Source organism: Chiloscyllium plagiosum, unplaced genomic scaffold, assembly GCF_037043375.1.
Source record: "Chiloscyllium plagiosum isolate Xiang-an unplaced genomic scaffold, Cpla_swu_hap1 HiC_scaffold_53X, whole genome shotgun sequence".
Taxonomy (NCBI): domain Eukaryota; kingdom Metazoa; phylum Chordata; class Chondrichthyes; order Orectolobiformes; family Hemiscylliidae; genus Chiloscyllium; species Chiloscyllium plagiosum.
In genome coordinates, this window is record NW_028270191.1 from 3,669,404 (window position 1) to 3,687,984 (window position 18,581).

The following is an 18,581-nucleotide window of genomic DNA, read 5'->3' on the forward strand; positions in this document are numbered from 1 at the left end:
CATAGTCACAATCACAGAAACAACAGTCCTAACACTGTCACAATCACAGAAACAACAAACCTGCCATAGGCACAATCACAGAAACAACAGCCTTTCATAATCTCAATCACAGAAACAACAGCCGGGAATAATCACATTCACTGAAACAACAACCGTAGCATAGTCACAATCACAGAAACAACAGCCTGACATAGTCACAATCACAGAAACAACAGCTTTACATAATCACATTAACAGAAACGACATCCCTGACATAGTCACAATCACAGAAACAACAGTCCTAACATTGTCTAAATCACAGAAACTACAACCCTGTCATAGGCACAATCACAGAAAGAACAGCCTGTCATAATCACAATCACAGAAACAACAGCATTTCATAGTCACAGTCACAGAATCAAAAGCTTAACATAATCACATTCACAGAAACAACATTCCTGACATAGTCACAATCACAGAAACAACAGCTTGACATAATCACATTAACAGAAACAACATCCCTGACATAGTCACAATCACAGAAACAATAGTCCTAACATTGTCTAAATCACAGAAACTACAACCCTGTCATAGGCACAATCACAGAAAGAAGTGTCTGTCATAATCACAATCACAGAAACAACAGCCTGTCATAATCACAATCACAGAAACAACAGCATGTCATAGTCACAATCACAAAAACAACAGCTTAAAATAATCTCATTCACAGAAACATCATTCCTGACATAGTCACAATCCCAGAAACAAAAGCCTGACATAGCCACAAACAATGAAACAACAGTCTTACGCAGTCACAATCGCAGAAAAAACAGTCCTAACATTGTCACAATCATAGAAACTACAACCCTGTCATATGCACAATCACAGAAAGAACAGCCTGTCATAATCACAATCACAGAAACAACAGCATTTAATAGTCACAGTCACAGAAACAAAAGCCTAACATAATCACATTCACAGAAACAACATTCCTGACATAGTCACAATCACAGAAACAAATAGTCTGTCACAATTACAATCACAGAAACAACATCCCTGACATAGTCACAATCACAGAAACAACAGTCCTAACACTGTCACAATCACAGAAACAACAGCCCTGTCATAGGCACAATCACTGAAAGAACAGCCTGTCATAATCACAATCATAGAAACAACAGCCTGTCGTTATCACAATCACAGAAACAACAGCATTTAATAGTCACAGTCACAGAAACAAAAGCTTAACATAATCACAATCACAGAAACAACGTTCCTGACATAGTCACAATCACAGAAAGAACAGCCTGTCATAATCACAATCATAGAAACAACAGCCTGTCATAATCACAATCACAGAAACAACAGTATTTAATAGTCACAGTCACAGAAACAAAAGCCTAACATAATCACATTCACAGAAACAACATTCCTGACATAGTCACAGTCACAGAAACAAAAGCCTGACATAATCACAATCACAGAAACAACAGCATTTCATAGTCACAATTACAGAAACAACAGCTTAACATAATCACATTCACAGAAACAACATTCCTGACATAGTCACAATCACAGAAACAAAAGCCTGACATAGCCACAAACAAAGAAACAACAGCCTTACACAATCACAATCACAGAAACAACAGCCTTACACAGTCACAATCACAGAAACTACAACCCTGTCAAAGGCACAATCACAGAATGAACAGCCTGTCATAATCACAATCATAGAAACAACAGCCTGTCATAATCACAATCACAGAAACAACAGTATTTAATCATCACAGTCACAGAAACAAAAGCCTAACAGGCACAATCACAGAAAGAACAGCCTGTCATAATCACAATCACAGAAACAACAGCATTTCATAGTCACAGTCACATAATCAAAAGCTTAACATAATCACATTCACAGAAACAACATTTCTGACATAGTCACAATCACAGAAACAACAGCTTGTCATAATCACATTAACAGAAACAACATCCCTGACATAGTCACAATCACAGAAACAATAGTCCTAAAATTGTCACAATCACAGAAACTACAACCCTGTCATCGGCACAATCACAGAAAGAACAGCCTGTCATAATCACAATCATAGAAACAACAGCCTGTCATAATCACAATCACAGAAACAACAGCATTTAATAGTCACAGTCACAGAAACAAAAGCTTAACATAATCACATTCACAGAAACAACATTCCTGACATAGTCACAATCACAGAAAGAACAGCCTGTCATAATCACAATCATAGAAACAACAGCCTGTCATAATCACAATCACAGAAACAACAGTATTTAATCGTCACAGTCACAGAAACAAAAGCCTAACATAATCACACTCACAGAAACAACATTCCTGACATAGTCACAATCACAGAAACAAAAGCTTGACATAATCACAATCACAGAAACAACAGCATTTCATAGTCACAATTACAGAAACAACAGCTTAACATAATCACATTCACAGAAACAACATTCCTGACATAGTCACAATCACAGAAACAAAAGCCTGACATAGCCACAAACAAAGAAACAACAGGCTTACACAGTCACAATCACAGAAACAACAGTCCAAACATTGTCACAATCACAGAAACTACAACCCAGTCATAGGCACAATCACAGAATGAACAGCCTGTCATAATCACAATCACAGAAACAACAGCATTTCATAGTCACTGTCACAGAAACAAAAGCTGAACATAATCACATTCACAGAAACAACATTCCTGACATAGTCGCGAACACAGAAACAACAGCTTGACATAATCACATTAACAGAAACAACATCCCTGACATAGTCACAATCACAGAAATAACAGTCCTAACATTGTCACAATCACAGAAACTACACCCTGTCATAGTCACAATCACAGAAAGAACAGTCTGTCATAATCACAATCACAAAAACAACAGCTTAACATAATCACATTCCCAGAAACAACAGTGTTACACAGTCACAATCACAGAAACAAAAGCCTGACATAATCACAATCAAGAAACAACAGCATTTCATAGTGACAATCAAAGAAACAACAGCTTAATATAATCACATTCACAGAAACAACATTCCTGACATAGTCACAATCACACAGACAAAAGCCTGACATAGCCACAAACAAAGAAACAACAGCCTTACACAGTCACAATCACAGAAACAACAGTCCAAACATTGTCACAATCACAGAAACTACAACCCTGTCATAGGAACAATCACAGAATGAACAGCCTGTCATAATCACAATCACAGAAACAACAGCATTTCATAGTCACTGTCACAGAAACAAAGCTTAACATAATCACATTCACAGAAACAACATTCCTGACATAGTCGAAATCACAGAAACAACAGCTTGACATAATCACATTAACAGAAACAACATCCCTGACATAGTCACAATCACAGAAACAACAGTCCTAACACTGTCACAATCACAGAAATAACAACCCTGTCATAGGCACAATCACAGAAACAACAGCCTTTCATAATCTCAATCACAGAAACAACAGCCGGGAATAATCACATTCACTGAAACAACAACCGTAGCATAATCACAATCACAGAAACAACAGCCTGACATAGTCACAATCACTGAAACAACAGCTTTACATAATCACATTAACAGAAACGACATCCCTGACATAGTCACAATCACAGAAACAACAGTCCTAACATTGTCTAAATCACAGAAACTACAACCCTGTCATAGGCACAATCACAGAAAGAACAGCCTGTCATAATCACAATAACAGAAACAACAGCATTTCATAGTCACAGTCACAGAATCAAAAGCTTAACATAATCACATTCACAGAAACAACATTTCTGACATAGTCACAATCACAGAAACAACAGCTTGTCATAATCACAGTAACAGAAACAACATCCCTGACATAGTCACAATCACAGAAACAATAGTCCTAACATTGTCACAATCACAGAAACTACAACCCTGTCAAAGGCACAATCACAGAAACAACAGCCTGTCATAATCACAATCATAGAAACAACAGCCTGTCATAATCACAATCACAGAAACAACAGCATTTAATAGTCACAGTCACAGAAACAAATGCTTAACATAATCACATTCACAGAAACAATATTCCTGACATAGTCACAACCACAGAAAGAACAGCCTGTCATAATCACAATCATAGAAACAACAGCCTGTCATAATCACAATCACAGAAACAACAGTATTTAATCGTCACAGTCACAGAAACAAAAGCCTAACATAATCACATTCACAGAAACAACATTCCTGACATAGTCACAATCACTGAAACAAAAGCCTGACATAATCACAATCACAGAAACAACAGCATTTCATAGTCACAATTACAGAAACAACAGCTTAACATAATCACATTCACAGAAACAACATTCCTGACATAGTCACAATCACAGAAACAAAAGCCTGACATAGCCACAAACAAAGAAACAACAGGCTTACACAGTCACAATCACAGAAACAACAGTCCAAACATTGTCACAATCACAGAAACTACAACCCGTCATAGGCACAATCACAGAATGAACAGCCTGTCATAATCACAATCACAGAAACAACAGCATTTCATCGTCACTGTCACACAAACAAAAGCTTAACATAATCACATTCACAGAAACAACATTCCTGACATAGTCGCAAACACAGAAACAACAGCTTGACATAATCACATTCACAGAAACAACATTCCTGACATAGTCACAATCACAGAAATATAATCCTGACATAATCACAATCAGAGAAACAACAGCCTGACACAGTCACAATCACAGAAACAACAGTCCTAACATTGTCACAATCACAGAAAGAACAGTCTGTCATAGTCACAATCACAAAAACAACAGCTTAACATAATCACATTCACAGAAACAACATTCCTGACATAGTCACAATCACAGAAATATAATCCTGACATAATCACAATCAGAGAAACAACAGCCTGACACAGTCACAATCACAGAAACAACAGTCCTAACATTGTCACAATCACAGAAACTGCAACCCTGTCATAGGCACAATCACAGAATGAACAGCCTGTCATAATCACAATCACAGAAACAAGAGCATTTCATACTCACTGACACAGAAACAAAAGCTTAACATCATCACATTCCCAGAAACAACAGCGTTACACAGTCACAATCACAGAAACAAAAGCCTGACATAATCACAATCAAGAAACAACAGCATTTCATAGTCACAATCACAGAAACAACAGCTTAATATAATCACATTCACAGAAACAACATTCCTGACATAGTCACAATCACACAGACAAAAGCCTGACATAGCCACAAACAAAGAAACAACAGCCTTACACAGTCACAATCACAGAAACAACAGTCTGAACTTGGTCACAATCACAGAAACTACAACCCTGTCATAGGAACAATCACAGAATGAACAGCCTGTCATAATCACAATCACAGAAACAACAGCATTTCATAGTCACTGTCACAGAAACAAAAGCTTGACATAATCACATTCACAGAAACAACATTCCTGACATAGTCGAAATCACAGAAACAACAGCTTGACATAATCACATTAACAGAAACAACATCCCTGACATAGTCACAATCACAGAAACAACAGTCCTAACACTGTTACAATCACAGAAACAACAACCCTGTCATAGGCACAATCACAGAAACAACAGCCTTTCATAATCTCAATCACAGAAACAACAGCCGGGAATAATCCCATTCACTGAAACAACAACCGTAGCATAGTCACAATCACAGAAACAACAGCCTGACATAGTCACAATCACAGAAACAACAGCTTTACATAATCACATTAACAGAAACGACATCCCTGACATAGTCACAATCACAGAAACAACAGTCCTAACATTGTCTAAATCACAGAAACTACAGCCCTGTCACAGGCACAATCACAGAAAGAACAGCCTGTCATAATCACAATCACAGAAACAACAGCATTTCATAGTCACAGTCAAAGAATCAAAAGCTTAACATAATCACATTCACAGAAACAACATTTCTGACATAGTCACAATCACAGAAACAACAGCTTGTCATAATCACATTAACAGAAACAACATCCCTGACATAGTCACAATCACAGAAACAATAGTCCTAACATTGTCACAATCACAGAAACTACAACCCTGTCATCGGCACAATCACAGAAAGAACAGCCTGTCATAATCACAATCATAGAAACAACAGCCTGTCATAATCACAATCACAGAAACAACAGCATTTAATAGTCACAGTCACAGAAACAAAAGCTTAACATAATCACATTCACAGAAACAACATTCCTGACATAGTCACAATCACAGAAAGAACAGCCTGTCATAATCACAATCATAGAAACAACAGCCTGTCATAATCACAATCACAGAAACAACAGTATTTAATCGTCACAGTCACAGAAACAAAAGCCTAACATAATCACATTCACAGAAACAACTTTCCTGACATAGTCACAATCACAGAAACAAAAGCCTGACATAATCACAATAAAGAAACAACAGCATTTCATAGTCACAATCACAGAAACAACAGCTTAACATAATCACATTCACAGAAACAACATTCCTGACATAGTCACAATCACGGAAACAAAAGCCTGACAGAGCCACAAACATAGAAACAACTGGCTTACACAGTCACAATCACAGAAACAACAGTCCAAAAATTGTCCCAATCACAGAAACTACAACCCTGTCATAGGCACAATCACAGAATGAACAGCGTGTAATAATCACAATCACAGAAACAACAGCATTTCATAGTCACTGTCACAGAAACAAAAGCTTAACATAATCACATTCACAGAAACAACATTCATGACATAGTCGCAAACACAGAAACAACAGCTTGACATAATCACATTAACAGAAACAACATCCCTGACATTGTCACAATCACAGAAACAACAGTCCTAACATTGTCACAATCACAGAAACTACAACCCTGTCATAGTCACAATCGCAGAAAGAACAGTCTGTCATAATTACAATCACAAAAACAACAGCTTAACATAATCACATTCACAGAAACAACATTCCTGACATAGTCACAATCACAGAAATATAATCCTGACATAATCACAATCAGAGAAACAACAGCCTGACATAGTCACAATCACAGAAACAACTGTCCTAACATTGTCACAATCACAGAAACTACAACCCTGTCATAGGCACAATCACAGAATGAACAGCCTGTCATAATCACAATCACAGAAACAAGAGCATTTCATACTCACTGTCACAGAAACAAAAGCTTAACATAATCACATTCCCAGAAACAACAGCGTTACACAGTCACAATCACAGAAACAAAAGCCTGACATAATCACAATCAAGAAACAACAGCATTTCATAGTCACAATCACAGAAACAACAGCTTAACATAATCACATTCACAGAAACAACATTCCTGACATAGTCACAATCACACAGACAAAAGCCTGACATAGCCACAAACAAAGAAACAACAGCCTTACACAGTCACAATCACAGAAACAACAGTCTGAACTTTGTGACAATCACAGAAACTACAACCCTGTCATAGGAACAATCACAGAATGAACAGCCTGTCATAATCACAATCACAGAAACAACAGCATTTCATAGTCACTGTCACAGAAACAAAAGCTTAACATAATCACATTCACAGAAACAACATTCCTGACATAGTCGAAATCACAGAAACAACAGCTTGACATAATCACATTAACAGAAACAACATCCCTGACGTAGTCACAATCACAGAAACAACAGTCCTAACACTGTCACAATCACAGAAACAACAACCCTGTCATAGGCACAATCACAGAAACAACAGCCTTTCATAATCTCAATCACAGAAACAAAGGCCGGGAATAATCACATTCACTGAAACAACAACCGTAGCATAGTCACAATCACAGAAACAACAGCCTGACATCGTCACAATCACAGAAACAACAGCTTTACATAATCACATTAACAGAAACGACATCCCTGACATAGTCACAATCACAGAAACAACAGTTCTAACATTGTCTAAATCACAGAAACTACAACCCTGTCATAGGCACAATCACAGAAAGAACAGCCTGTCATAATCACAATCACAGAAACAACAGCATTTCATAGTCACAGTCAAAGAATCAAAAGCTTAACATAATCACATTCACAGAAACAACATTTCTGACATAGTCACAATCACAGAAACAACAGCTTGTCATCATCACATTAACAGAAACAACATCCCTGACATAGTCACAATCACAGAAACAATAGTCCTAACATTGTCACAATCACAGAAACTACAACCCTGTCATCGGCACAATCACAGAAAGAACAGCCTGTCATAATCACAATCATAGAAACAACAGCCTGTCATAATCACAATCACAGAAACAACAGCATTTAATAGTCACAGTCACAGAAACAAAAGCTTAACATAATCACATTCACAGAAACAACATTCCTGACATAGTCACAATCACAGAAAGAACAGCCTGTCATAATCACAATCATAGAAACAACAGCCTGTCATAATCACAATCACAGAAACAACAGTATTTAATCGTCACAGTCACAGAAACAAAAGCCTAACATAATCACATTCACAGAAACAACATTCCTGACATAGTCACAATCACAGAAACAAAAGCCTGACATAATCACAATCACAGAAACAACAGCATTTCATGGTCACAATTACAGAAACAACAGCTTAACTTAATCACATTCACAGAAACAACATTCCTGACATAGTCACAATCACAGAAACAAAAGCCTGACATAGCCACAAACAAAGAAACAACAGGCTTACACAGTCACAATCACAGAAAAAAACAGTCCAAACATTGTCACAATCACAGAAACTACAACTCTGTCATAGGCACAATCACAGAATGAACAGCCTGTCATAATCACAATCACAGAAACAACAGCATTTCATAGTCACTGTCACAGAAACAAAAGCTTAACATAATCACATTCACAGAAACAACATTCCTGACATAGTCGCAATCACAGAAACAAAAGCTTAACATAATCACATTAACAGAAACAACATTCCTGACATAGTCGCAAACACAGAAACAACAGCTTGACATAATCACATTAACAGAAACAACATCTCTGACATAGTCACAATCACAGAAACAACAGTCCTAACATTGTCACAATCACAGAAACTACAACCCTGTCATAGTCACAATCACAGAAAGAACAGTCTGTCATAATCACAATCACAAAAACAAAAGCTTAACATAATCACATTCACAGAAACAACATTCCTGACATAGTCACAATCACAGAAATATAATCCTGACATAATCACAATCAGAGAAACAACAGCCTGACACAGTCACAATCACAGAAACAACAGTCCTAACATTGTCACAATCACAGAATCTGCAACCCTGTCATAGGCACAATCACAGAATGAACAGCCTGTCATAATCACAATCACAGAAACAAGAGCATTTCATACTCACTGTCACAGAAACAAAAGCTTAACATAATCACATTCCCAGAAACAACAGCGTTACACAGTCACAATCACAAAAACAAAAGCCTGACATAATCACAATCAAGAAACAACAGCATTTCATAGTCACAATCACAGAAACAACAGCTCAATATAATCACATGCACAGAAACAACATTCCTGACATAGTCACAATCACACAGACAAAAGCCTGACATAGCCACAAACAAAGAAACAACAGCCTTACACAGTCACAATCACAGAAACAACAGTCTGAACTTGGTCACAATCACAGAAACTACAACCCTGTCATAGGAACAATCACAGAATGAACAGCCTGTCATAATCACAATCACAGAATCAACAGCATTTCATAGTCACTGTCACAGAAACAAAAGCTTAACATAATCACATTCACAGAAACAACATTCCTGACATAGTCGAAATCACAGAAACAACAGCTTGACATAATCACATTAACAGAAACAACATCCCTGACATAGTCACAATCACAGAAACAACAGTCCTAACACTGTCACAATCACAGAAACAACAACCCTGTCGTAGGCACAATCACAGAAACAACAGCCTTTCATAATCTCAATCACAGAAACAACAGCCTGACATCGTCACAATCACAGAAACAACAGCTTGACATAATCACATTAACAGAAACGACATCCCTGACATAGTCACAATCACAGAAACAACAGTCCTAACATTGTCTAAATCACAGAAACTACAACCCTGTCATAGGCACAATCACAGAAAGAACAGCCTGTCATAATCACAATCACAGAAACAACAGCATTTCATAGTCACAGTCAAAGAATCAAAAGCTTAACATAATCACATTCACAGAAACAACATTTCTGACATAGTCACAATCACAGAAACAACAGCTTGTCATAATCACATTAACAGAAACAACATCCCTGACATAGTCACAATCACAGAAACAATAGTCCTAACATTGTCACAATCACAGAAACTACAACCCTGTCATCGGCACAATCACAGAAAGAGCAGCCTGTCATAATCACAATCATAGAAACAACAGCCTGTCATAATCACAATCACAGAAACAACAGCATTTAATAGTCACAGTCACAGAAACAAAAGCTTAACATAATCACATTCACAGAAACAACATTCCTGACATAGTCACAATCACAGAAAGAACAGCCTGTCATAATCACAATCATAGAAACAACAGCCTGTCATAATCACAATCACAGAAACAACAGTATTTAATCGTCACAGTCACAGAAACAAAAGCCTAACATAATCACATTCACAGAAACAACATTCCTGACATAGTCACAATCACAGAAACAAAAGCCTGACATAATCACAATCACAGAAACAACAGCATTTCATGGTCACAATTACAGAAACAACAGCTTAACATAATCATATTCACAGAAACAACATTCCTGACATAGTCACAATCACAGAAACAAAAGCCTGACATAGCCACAAACAAAGAAACAACAGGCTTACACAGTCACAATCACAGAAACAACAGTCCAAACATTGTCACAATCACAGAAACTACATCCCTGTCATAGGCACAATCACAGAATGAACAGCCTGTCATAATCACAATCACAGAAACAACAGCATTTCATAGTCACTGTCACAGAAACAAAAGCTTAACATAATCACATTCACAGAAACAACATTCCTGACATAGTCGCAAACACAGAAACAACAGCTTGACATAATCACATTAACAGAAACAACATCCCTGACATAGTCACAATCACAGAAACAACAGTCCTAACATTGTCACAATCACAGAAACTACAACCCTGTCATAGTCACAATCACAGAAAGAACAGTCTGTCATAATCACAATCACAAAAACAACAGCTTAACATAATCACATTCACAGAAACAACATTCCTGACATAGTCACAATCACAGAAATATAATCCTGACATAATCACAATCAGAGAAACAACAGCCTGACACAGTCACAATCACAGAAACAACAGTCCTAACATTGTCACAATCACAGAAACTGCAACCCTGTCATAGGCACAATCACAGAATGAACAGCCTGTCATAATCACAATCACAGAAACAAGAGCATTTCATACTCACTGTCACAGAAACAAAAGCTTAACATAATCACATTCCCAGAAACAACAGCGTTACACAGTCACAATCACAGAAACAAAAGCCTGACATAATCACAATCAAGAAACAACAGCATTTCATAGTCACAATCACAGAAACAACAGCTTAATATAATCACATTCACAGAAACAACATTCCTGACATAGTCACAATCACACAGACAAAAGCCTGACATAGCCACAAACAAAGAAACAACAGCCTTACACAGTCACAATCACAGAAACAACAGTCTGAACTTTGTCACAATCACAGAAACTACAACCCTGTCATAGGAACAATCACAGAATGAACAGCCTGTCATAATCACAATCACAGAAACAACAGCATTTCATAGTCACTGTCACAGAAACAAAAGCTTAACATAATCACATTCACAGAAACAACATTCCTGACATAGTCGAAATCACAGAAACAACAGCTTGACATAATCACATTAACAGAAACAACATCCCTGACATAGTCACAATCACAGAAACAACAGTCCTAACACTGTCACAATCACAGAAACAACAACCCTGTCGTAGGCACAATCACAGAAACAACAGCCTTTCATAATCTCAATCACAGAAACAACAGCCTGACATCGTCACAATCACAGAAACAACAGCTTGACATAATCACATTAACAGAAACGACATCCCTGACATAGTCACAATCACAGAAACAACAGTCCTAACATTGTCTAAATCACAGAAACTACAACCCTGTCATAGGCACAATCACAGAAAGAACAGCCTGTCATAATCACAATCACAGAAACAACAGCATTTCATAGTCACAGTCAAAGAATCAAAAGCTTAACATAATCACATTCACAGAAACAACATTTCTGACATAGTCACAATCACAGAAACAACAGCTTGTCATAATCACATTAACAGAAACAACATCCCTGACATAGTCACAATCACAGAAACAATAGTCCTAACATTGTCACAATCACAGAAACTACAACCCTGTCATCGGCACAATCACAGAAAGAGCAGCCTGTCATAATCACAATCATAGAAACAACAGCCTGTCATAATCACAATCACAGAAACAACAGCATTTAATAGTCACAGTCACAGAAACAAAAGCTTAACATAATCACATTCACAGAAACAACATTCCTGACATAGTCACAATCACAGAAAGAACAGCCTGTCATAATCACAATCATAGAAACAACAGCCTGTCATAATCACAATCACAGAAACAACAGTATTTAATCGTCACAGTCACAGAAACAAAAGCCTAACATAATCACATTCACAGAAACAACATTCCTGACATAGTCACAATCACAGAAACAAAAGCCTGACATAATCACAATCACAGAAACAACAGCATTTCATGGTCACAATTACAGAAACAACAGCTTAACATAATCATATTCACAGAAACAACATTCCTGACATAGTCACAATCACAGAAACAAAAGCCTGACATAGCCACAAACAAAGAAACAACAGGCTTACACAGTCACAATCACAGAAACAACAGTCCAAACATTGTCACAATCACAGAAACTACAACCCTGTCATAGGCACAATCACAGAATGAACAGCCTGTCATAATCACAATCACAGAAACAACAGCATTTCATAGTCACTGTCACAGAAACAAAAGCTTAACATAATCACATTCACAGAAACAACATTCCTGACATAGTCGCAAACACAGAAACAACAGCTTGACATAATCACATTAACAGAAACAACATCCCTGACATAGTCACAATCACAGAAACAACAGTCCTAACATTGTCACAATCACAGAAACTACAACCCTGTCATAGTCACAATCACAGAAAGAACAGTCTGTCATAATCACAATCACAAAAACAACAGCTTAACATAATCACATTCACAGAAACAACATTCCTGACATAGTCACAATCACAGAAATATAATCCTGACATAATCACAATCAGAGAAACAACAGCCTGACACAGTCACAATCACAGAAACAACAGTCCTAACATTGTCACAATCACAGAAACTGCAACCCTGTCATAGGCACAATCACAGAATGAACAGCCTGTCATAATCACAATCACAGAAACAAGAGCATTTCATACTCACTGTCACAGAAACAAAAGCTTAACATAATCACATTCCCAGAAACAACAGCGTTACACAGTCACAATCACAGAAACAAAAGCCTGACATAATCACAATCAAGAAACAACAGCATTTCATAGTCACAATCACAGAAACAACAGCTTAATATAATCACATTCACAGAAACAACATTCCTGACATAGTCACAATCACACAGACAAAAGCCTGACATAGCCACAAACAAAGAAACAACAGCCTTACACAGTCACAATCACAGAAACAACAGTCTGAACTTTGTCACAATCACAGAAACTACAACCCTGTCATAGGAACAATCACAGAATGAACAGCCTGTCATAATCACAATCACAGAAACAACAGCATTTCATAGTCACTGTCACAGAAACAAAAGCTTAACATAATCACATTCACAGAAACAACATTCCTGACATAGTCGAAATCACAGAAACAACAGCTTGACATAATCACATTAACAGAAACAACATCCCTGACATAGTCACAATCACAGAAACAACAGTCCTAACACTGTCACAATCACAGAAACAACAACCCTGTCATAGGCACAATCACAGAAACAACAGCCTTTCAGAGTCACAATCACAGAAACAACAGCCTGACATAGTCACAATCACAGAAACAACAGCTTTACATAATCACATGAACAGAAACGACATCCCTGACATAGTCACAATCACAGAAACAACAGTCCTAACATTGTCTAAATCACAGAAACTACAACCCTGTCATAGGCACAATCACAGAAAGAACAGCCTGTCATAATCACAATCACAGAAACAACAGCATTTCACAGTCACAGTCACAGAATCAAAAGCTTAACATAATCACATTCACAGAAACAACATTTCTGACATAGTCACAATCACAGAAACAACAGCTTGTCATAATCACATTAACAGAAACAACATCCCTGACATAGTCACAATCACAGAAACAATAGTCCTAACATTGTCACAATCACAGAAACTACAACCCTGTCATCGGCACAATCACAGAAAGAACAGCCTGTCATAATCACAATCACAGAAAGAACAGCCTGTCATAATCACAATCACAGAAACAACAGCATTTCATAGTCACAGTCACAGAATCAAAAGCTTAACATAATCACATTCACAGAAACAACATTTCTGACATAGTCACAATCACAGAAACAACAGCTTGTCATAATCACATTAACAGAAACAACATCCCTGACATAGTCACAATCACAGAAACAATAGTCCTAACATTGTCACAATCACAGAAACTACAACCCTGTCATCGGCACAATCACAGAAAGAACAGCCTGTCATAATCACAATCACAGAAACAACAGCATTTAATAGTCACAGTCACAGAAACAAAAGCTTAACATAATCACATTCACAGAAACAACATTCCTGACATAGTCACAATCACAGAAAGAACAGCCTGTATTAATCACAATCATAGAAACAACAGCCTGTCATAATCACAATCACAGAAACAACAGTATTTAATCGTCACAGTCACAGAAACAAAAGCCTAACATAATCACATTCACAGAAACAACATTCCTGACATAGTCACAATCACAGAAACAAAAGCTTGACATAATCACATTAACAGAAACAACATCCCTGACATAGTCACAATCACAGAAACAACAGTCCTAACACTGTCACAATCACAGAAACAACAACCCTGTCATAGGCACAATCACAGAAAGAACAGCCTGTCATAATCACAATCATAGAAACAACAGCCTGTCGTTATCACAATCACAGAAACAACAGCATTTAATAGTCACAGTCACAGAAACAAAAGCTTAACATAATCACATTCACAGAAACAACATTCCTGACATAGTCGAAATCACAGAAAGAACAGCCTGACATAATCACAATCATAGAAACAACAGCCTGTCATAATCACAATCACAGAAACAACAGCATTTAATAGTCACAGTCACAGAAACAAAAGCCTAACATAATCACATTCACAGAAACAACATTCCTGACATTGTCACTATCACAGAAACAAAAGCCTGACATAATCACAATCAAGAAAAAACAGCATTTCATAGTCACAATCACAGAAACAACAGCTTAACATAATCACATTCACAGAAACAACATTCCTGACATAGTCACAATCACGGAAACAAAAGCCTGACATAGCCACAAACAAAGAAACAACAGCCTTACACAGTCACAATCACAGAAACAACAATCCAAACATTGTCACAATCACAGAAACTACAACCCTGTCATAGGCACAATCACAGAATGAACAGCCTGTCATAATCACAATCACAGAAACAACAGCATTTCATAGTCACTGTCACAGAAACAAAAGCTTAACATAATCACATTCACAGAAACAACAATCCTGACATAGTCACAATCTCAGAAAAAACAGCCTGACATTACCACAATCATAGAAACAACAGCCTGTCATAATCACAATCACAGAAACAAAAGCCTAACATAATCACATTCACAGAAACAACATTCCTGACATAGTCACAATTACAGAAACAAAAGCCTGACATAATCACAATCAAGAAACAACAGCATTTCATAGTCACAATCACAGAAACAACAGCTTAACATAATCACATTCACAGAAACAACATTCCAGACATAGTCACAATCACGGAAACAAAAGCCTGACATAGCCACAAACAAAGAAACAACAGCCTTACACAGTCACAATCACAGAAACAACAGTCCATACATTGTCACAATCACAGAAACTACAACCCTGTCATAGTAACAATCACAGAAACAACAGCTTGACATAATCACATTCACAGAAACAACATTCCTGAGATAGTCACAATCACAGAAACAACAGCTTGACATAATCACATTAATAGAAACAACATCCCTGACATAGTCACAATCACAGAAACAATAGTCCTAACATTGTCACAATCACAGAAACTACAACCCTGTCATAGGCACAATCACAGAAAGAACAGCCTGTCATAATCACAATCACAGAAACAACAGCATTTCATAGTCACTGTCACAGAAACAAAAGCTTAACATAATCACATTCACAGAAACAACATTCCTGACATAGTCGCAAACACAGAAACAACAGCTTGACATAATCACATTAACAGAAACAACATCCCTGACATAGTCACAATCACAGAAACAACAGTCCTAACATTGTCACAATCACAGAAACTACAACCCTGTCATAGGCACAATCACAGAAAGAACAGTCTGTCATAATCACAATCACAGAAACAACAGCCTGTCATAATCACAGTCACAAAAACAACAGCTTAACATAATCTCATTCACAGAAACAACATTCCTGACATAGTCACAATCACAGAAATATAAGCCTGACATAATCACAATTAGAGAAACAACAGCCTGACACAGTCACAATCACAGAAACAACAGTCCTAACATTGTCACAATCACAGAAACTACAACCCTGTCATAGGCACAATCACAGAATGAACAGCCTGTCATTATCACAATCACAGAAACAAGAGCATTTCATACTCACTGTCACAGAAACAAAAGCTTAACATAATCACATTCCCAGAAACAACAGCGTTACACACTCACAATCACAGAAACAAAAGCCTGACATAATCACAATCAAGAAACAACAGCATTTCATAGTCACAATCACAGAATGAACAGCTTAACATATTCACATTCACAGAAACAACATTTCTGACATAGTCACAATCACAGAGACAAAAGTCTGACATAGCCACAAACAAAGAAACAACAGCCTTACACAATCACAATCACAGAAACAACAGCCTTACACAGTCACAATCACAGAAACTACAACCCTGTCATAGGCACAATCACAGAATGAACAGCCTGTCATAATCACAATCATAGAAACAACAGCCTGTCATAATCACAATCACAGAAACAACAGCATTTAATAGTCACAGTCACAGAAACAAAAGCTTAACATAATCACATTCACAAAAACAACATTCCTGACATAGTCACAATCACAGAAAGAACAGCCTGTCATAATCACAATCACAGAAACAACAGCATTTAATAGTCACAGTCACAGAAACAAAAGCTTAACATAAACACATTCACAGAAACAACATTCCTGACATAGTCACAATCACAGAAAGAACAGCCTGTCATAATCACAATCATAGAAACAACAGCCTGTCAAAATCACAATCACAGAAACAACAGTATTTAATCGTCACAGTCACAGAAACAAAAGCCTAACATAATCACATTCACAGAAACAACATTCCTGACATAGTCACAATCACAGAAACAAAAGCCTAACATAATCAGAATCACAGAAACAACAGCATTTCATCGTCACAATCACAGAAACAACAGCATTTCAAAGTCGCAGTCACAGAATCAAAAGCTTTCCATAATCACATTCACAGAAACAACATTTCTGACACAGTCACAATCACAGAAACAATAGTCCTAACATTGTCACAATCACAGAAACTACAACCCTGTCATAGGCACAATCACAGAAAGAACAGCCTGTCATCATCACAATCACAGAAACAACAGCATTTAATCCTCACAGTCACAGAAACAAAAGCCTAACATAATCACATTCACAGAAACAACATTCCTGACATAGTCACAGTAACAGAAACAAAAGCCTGACATAATCACAATCACAGAAACAACAGCATTTCATGGTCACAATTACAGAAACAACAGCTTAACATAATCACATTCACAGAAACAACATTCCTGACATAGTCACAATCACAGAAACAAAAGCCTGACATAGCCACAAACAAAGAAACAACAGCATTACACAATCAAAATCACAGAAACAACAGCCTTACACAGTCACAATCACAGAAACTACAACCCTGTCAAAGGCACAATCACAGAAAGAAGAGCCTGTCATAATCACAATCATAGAAA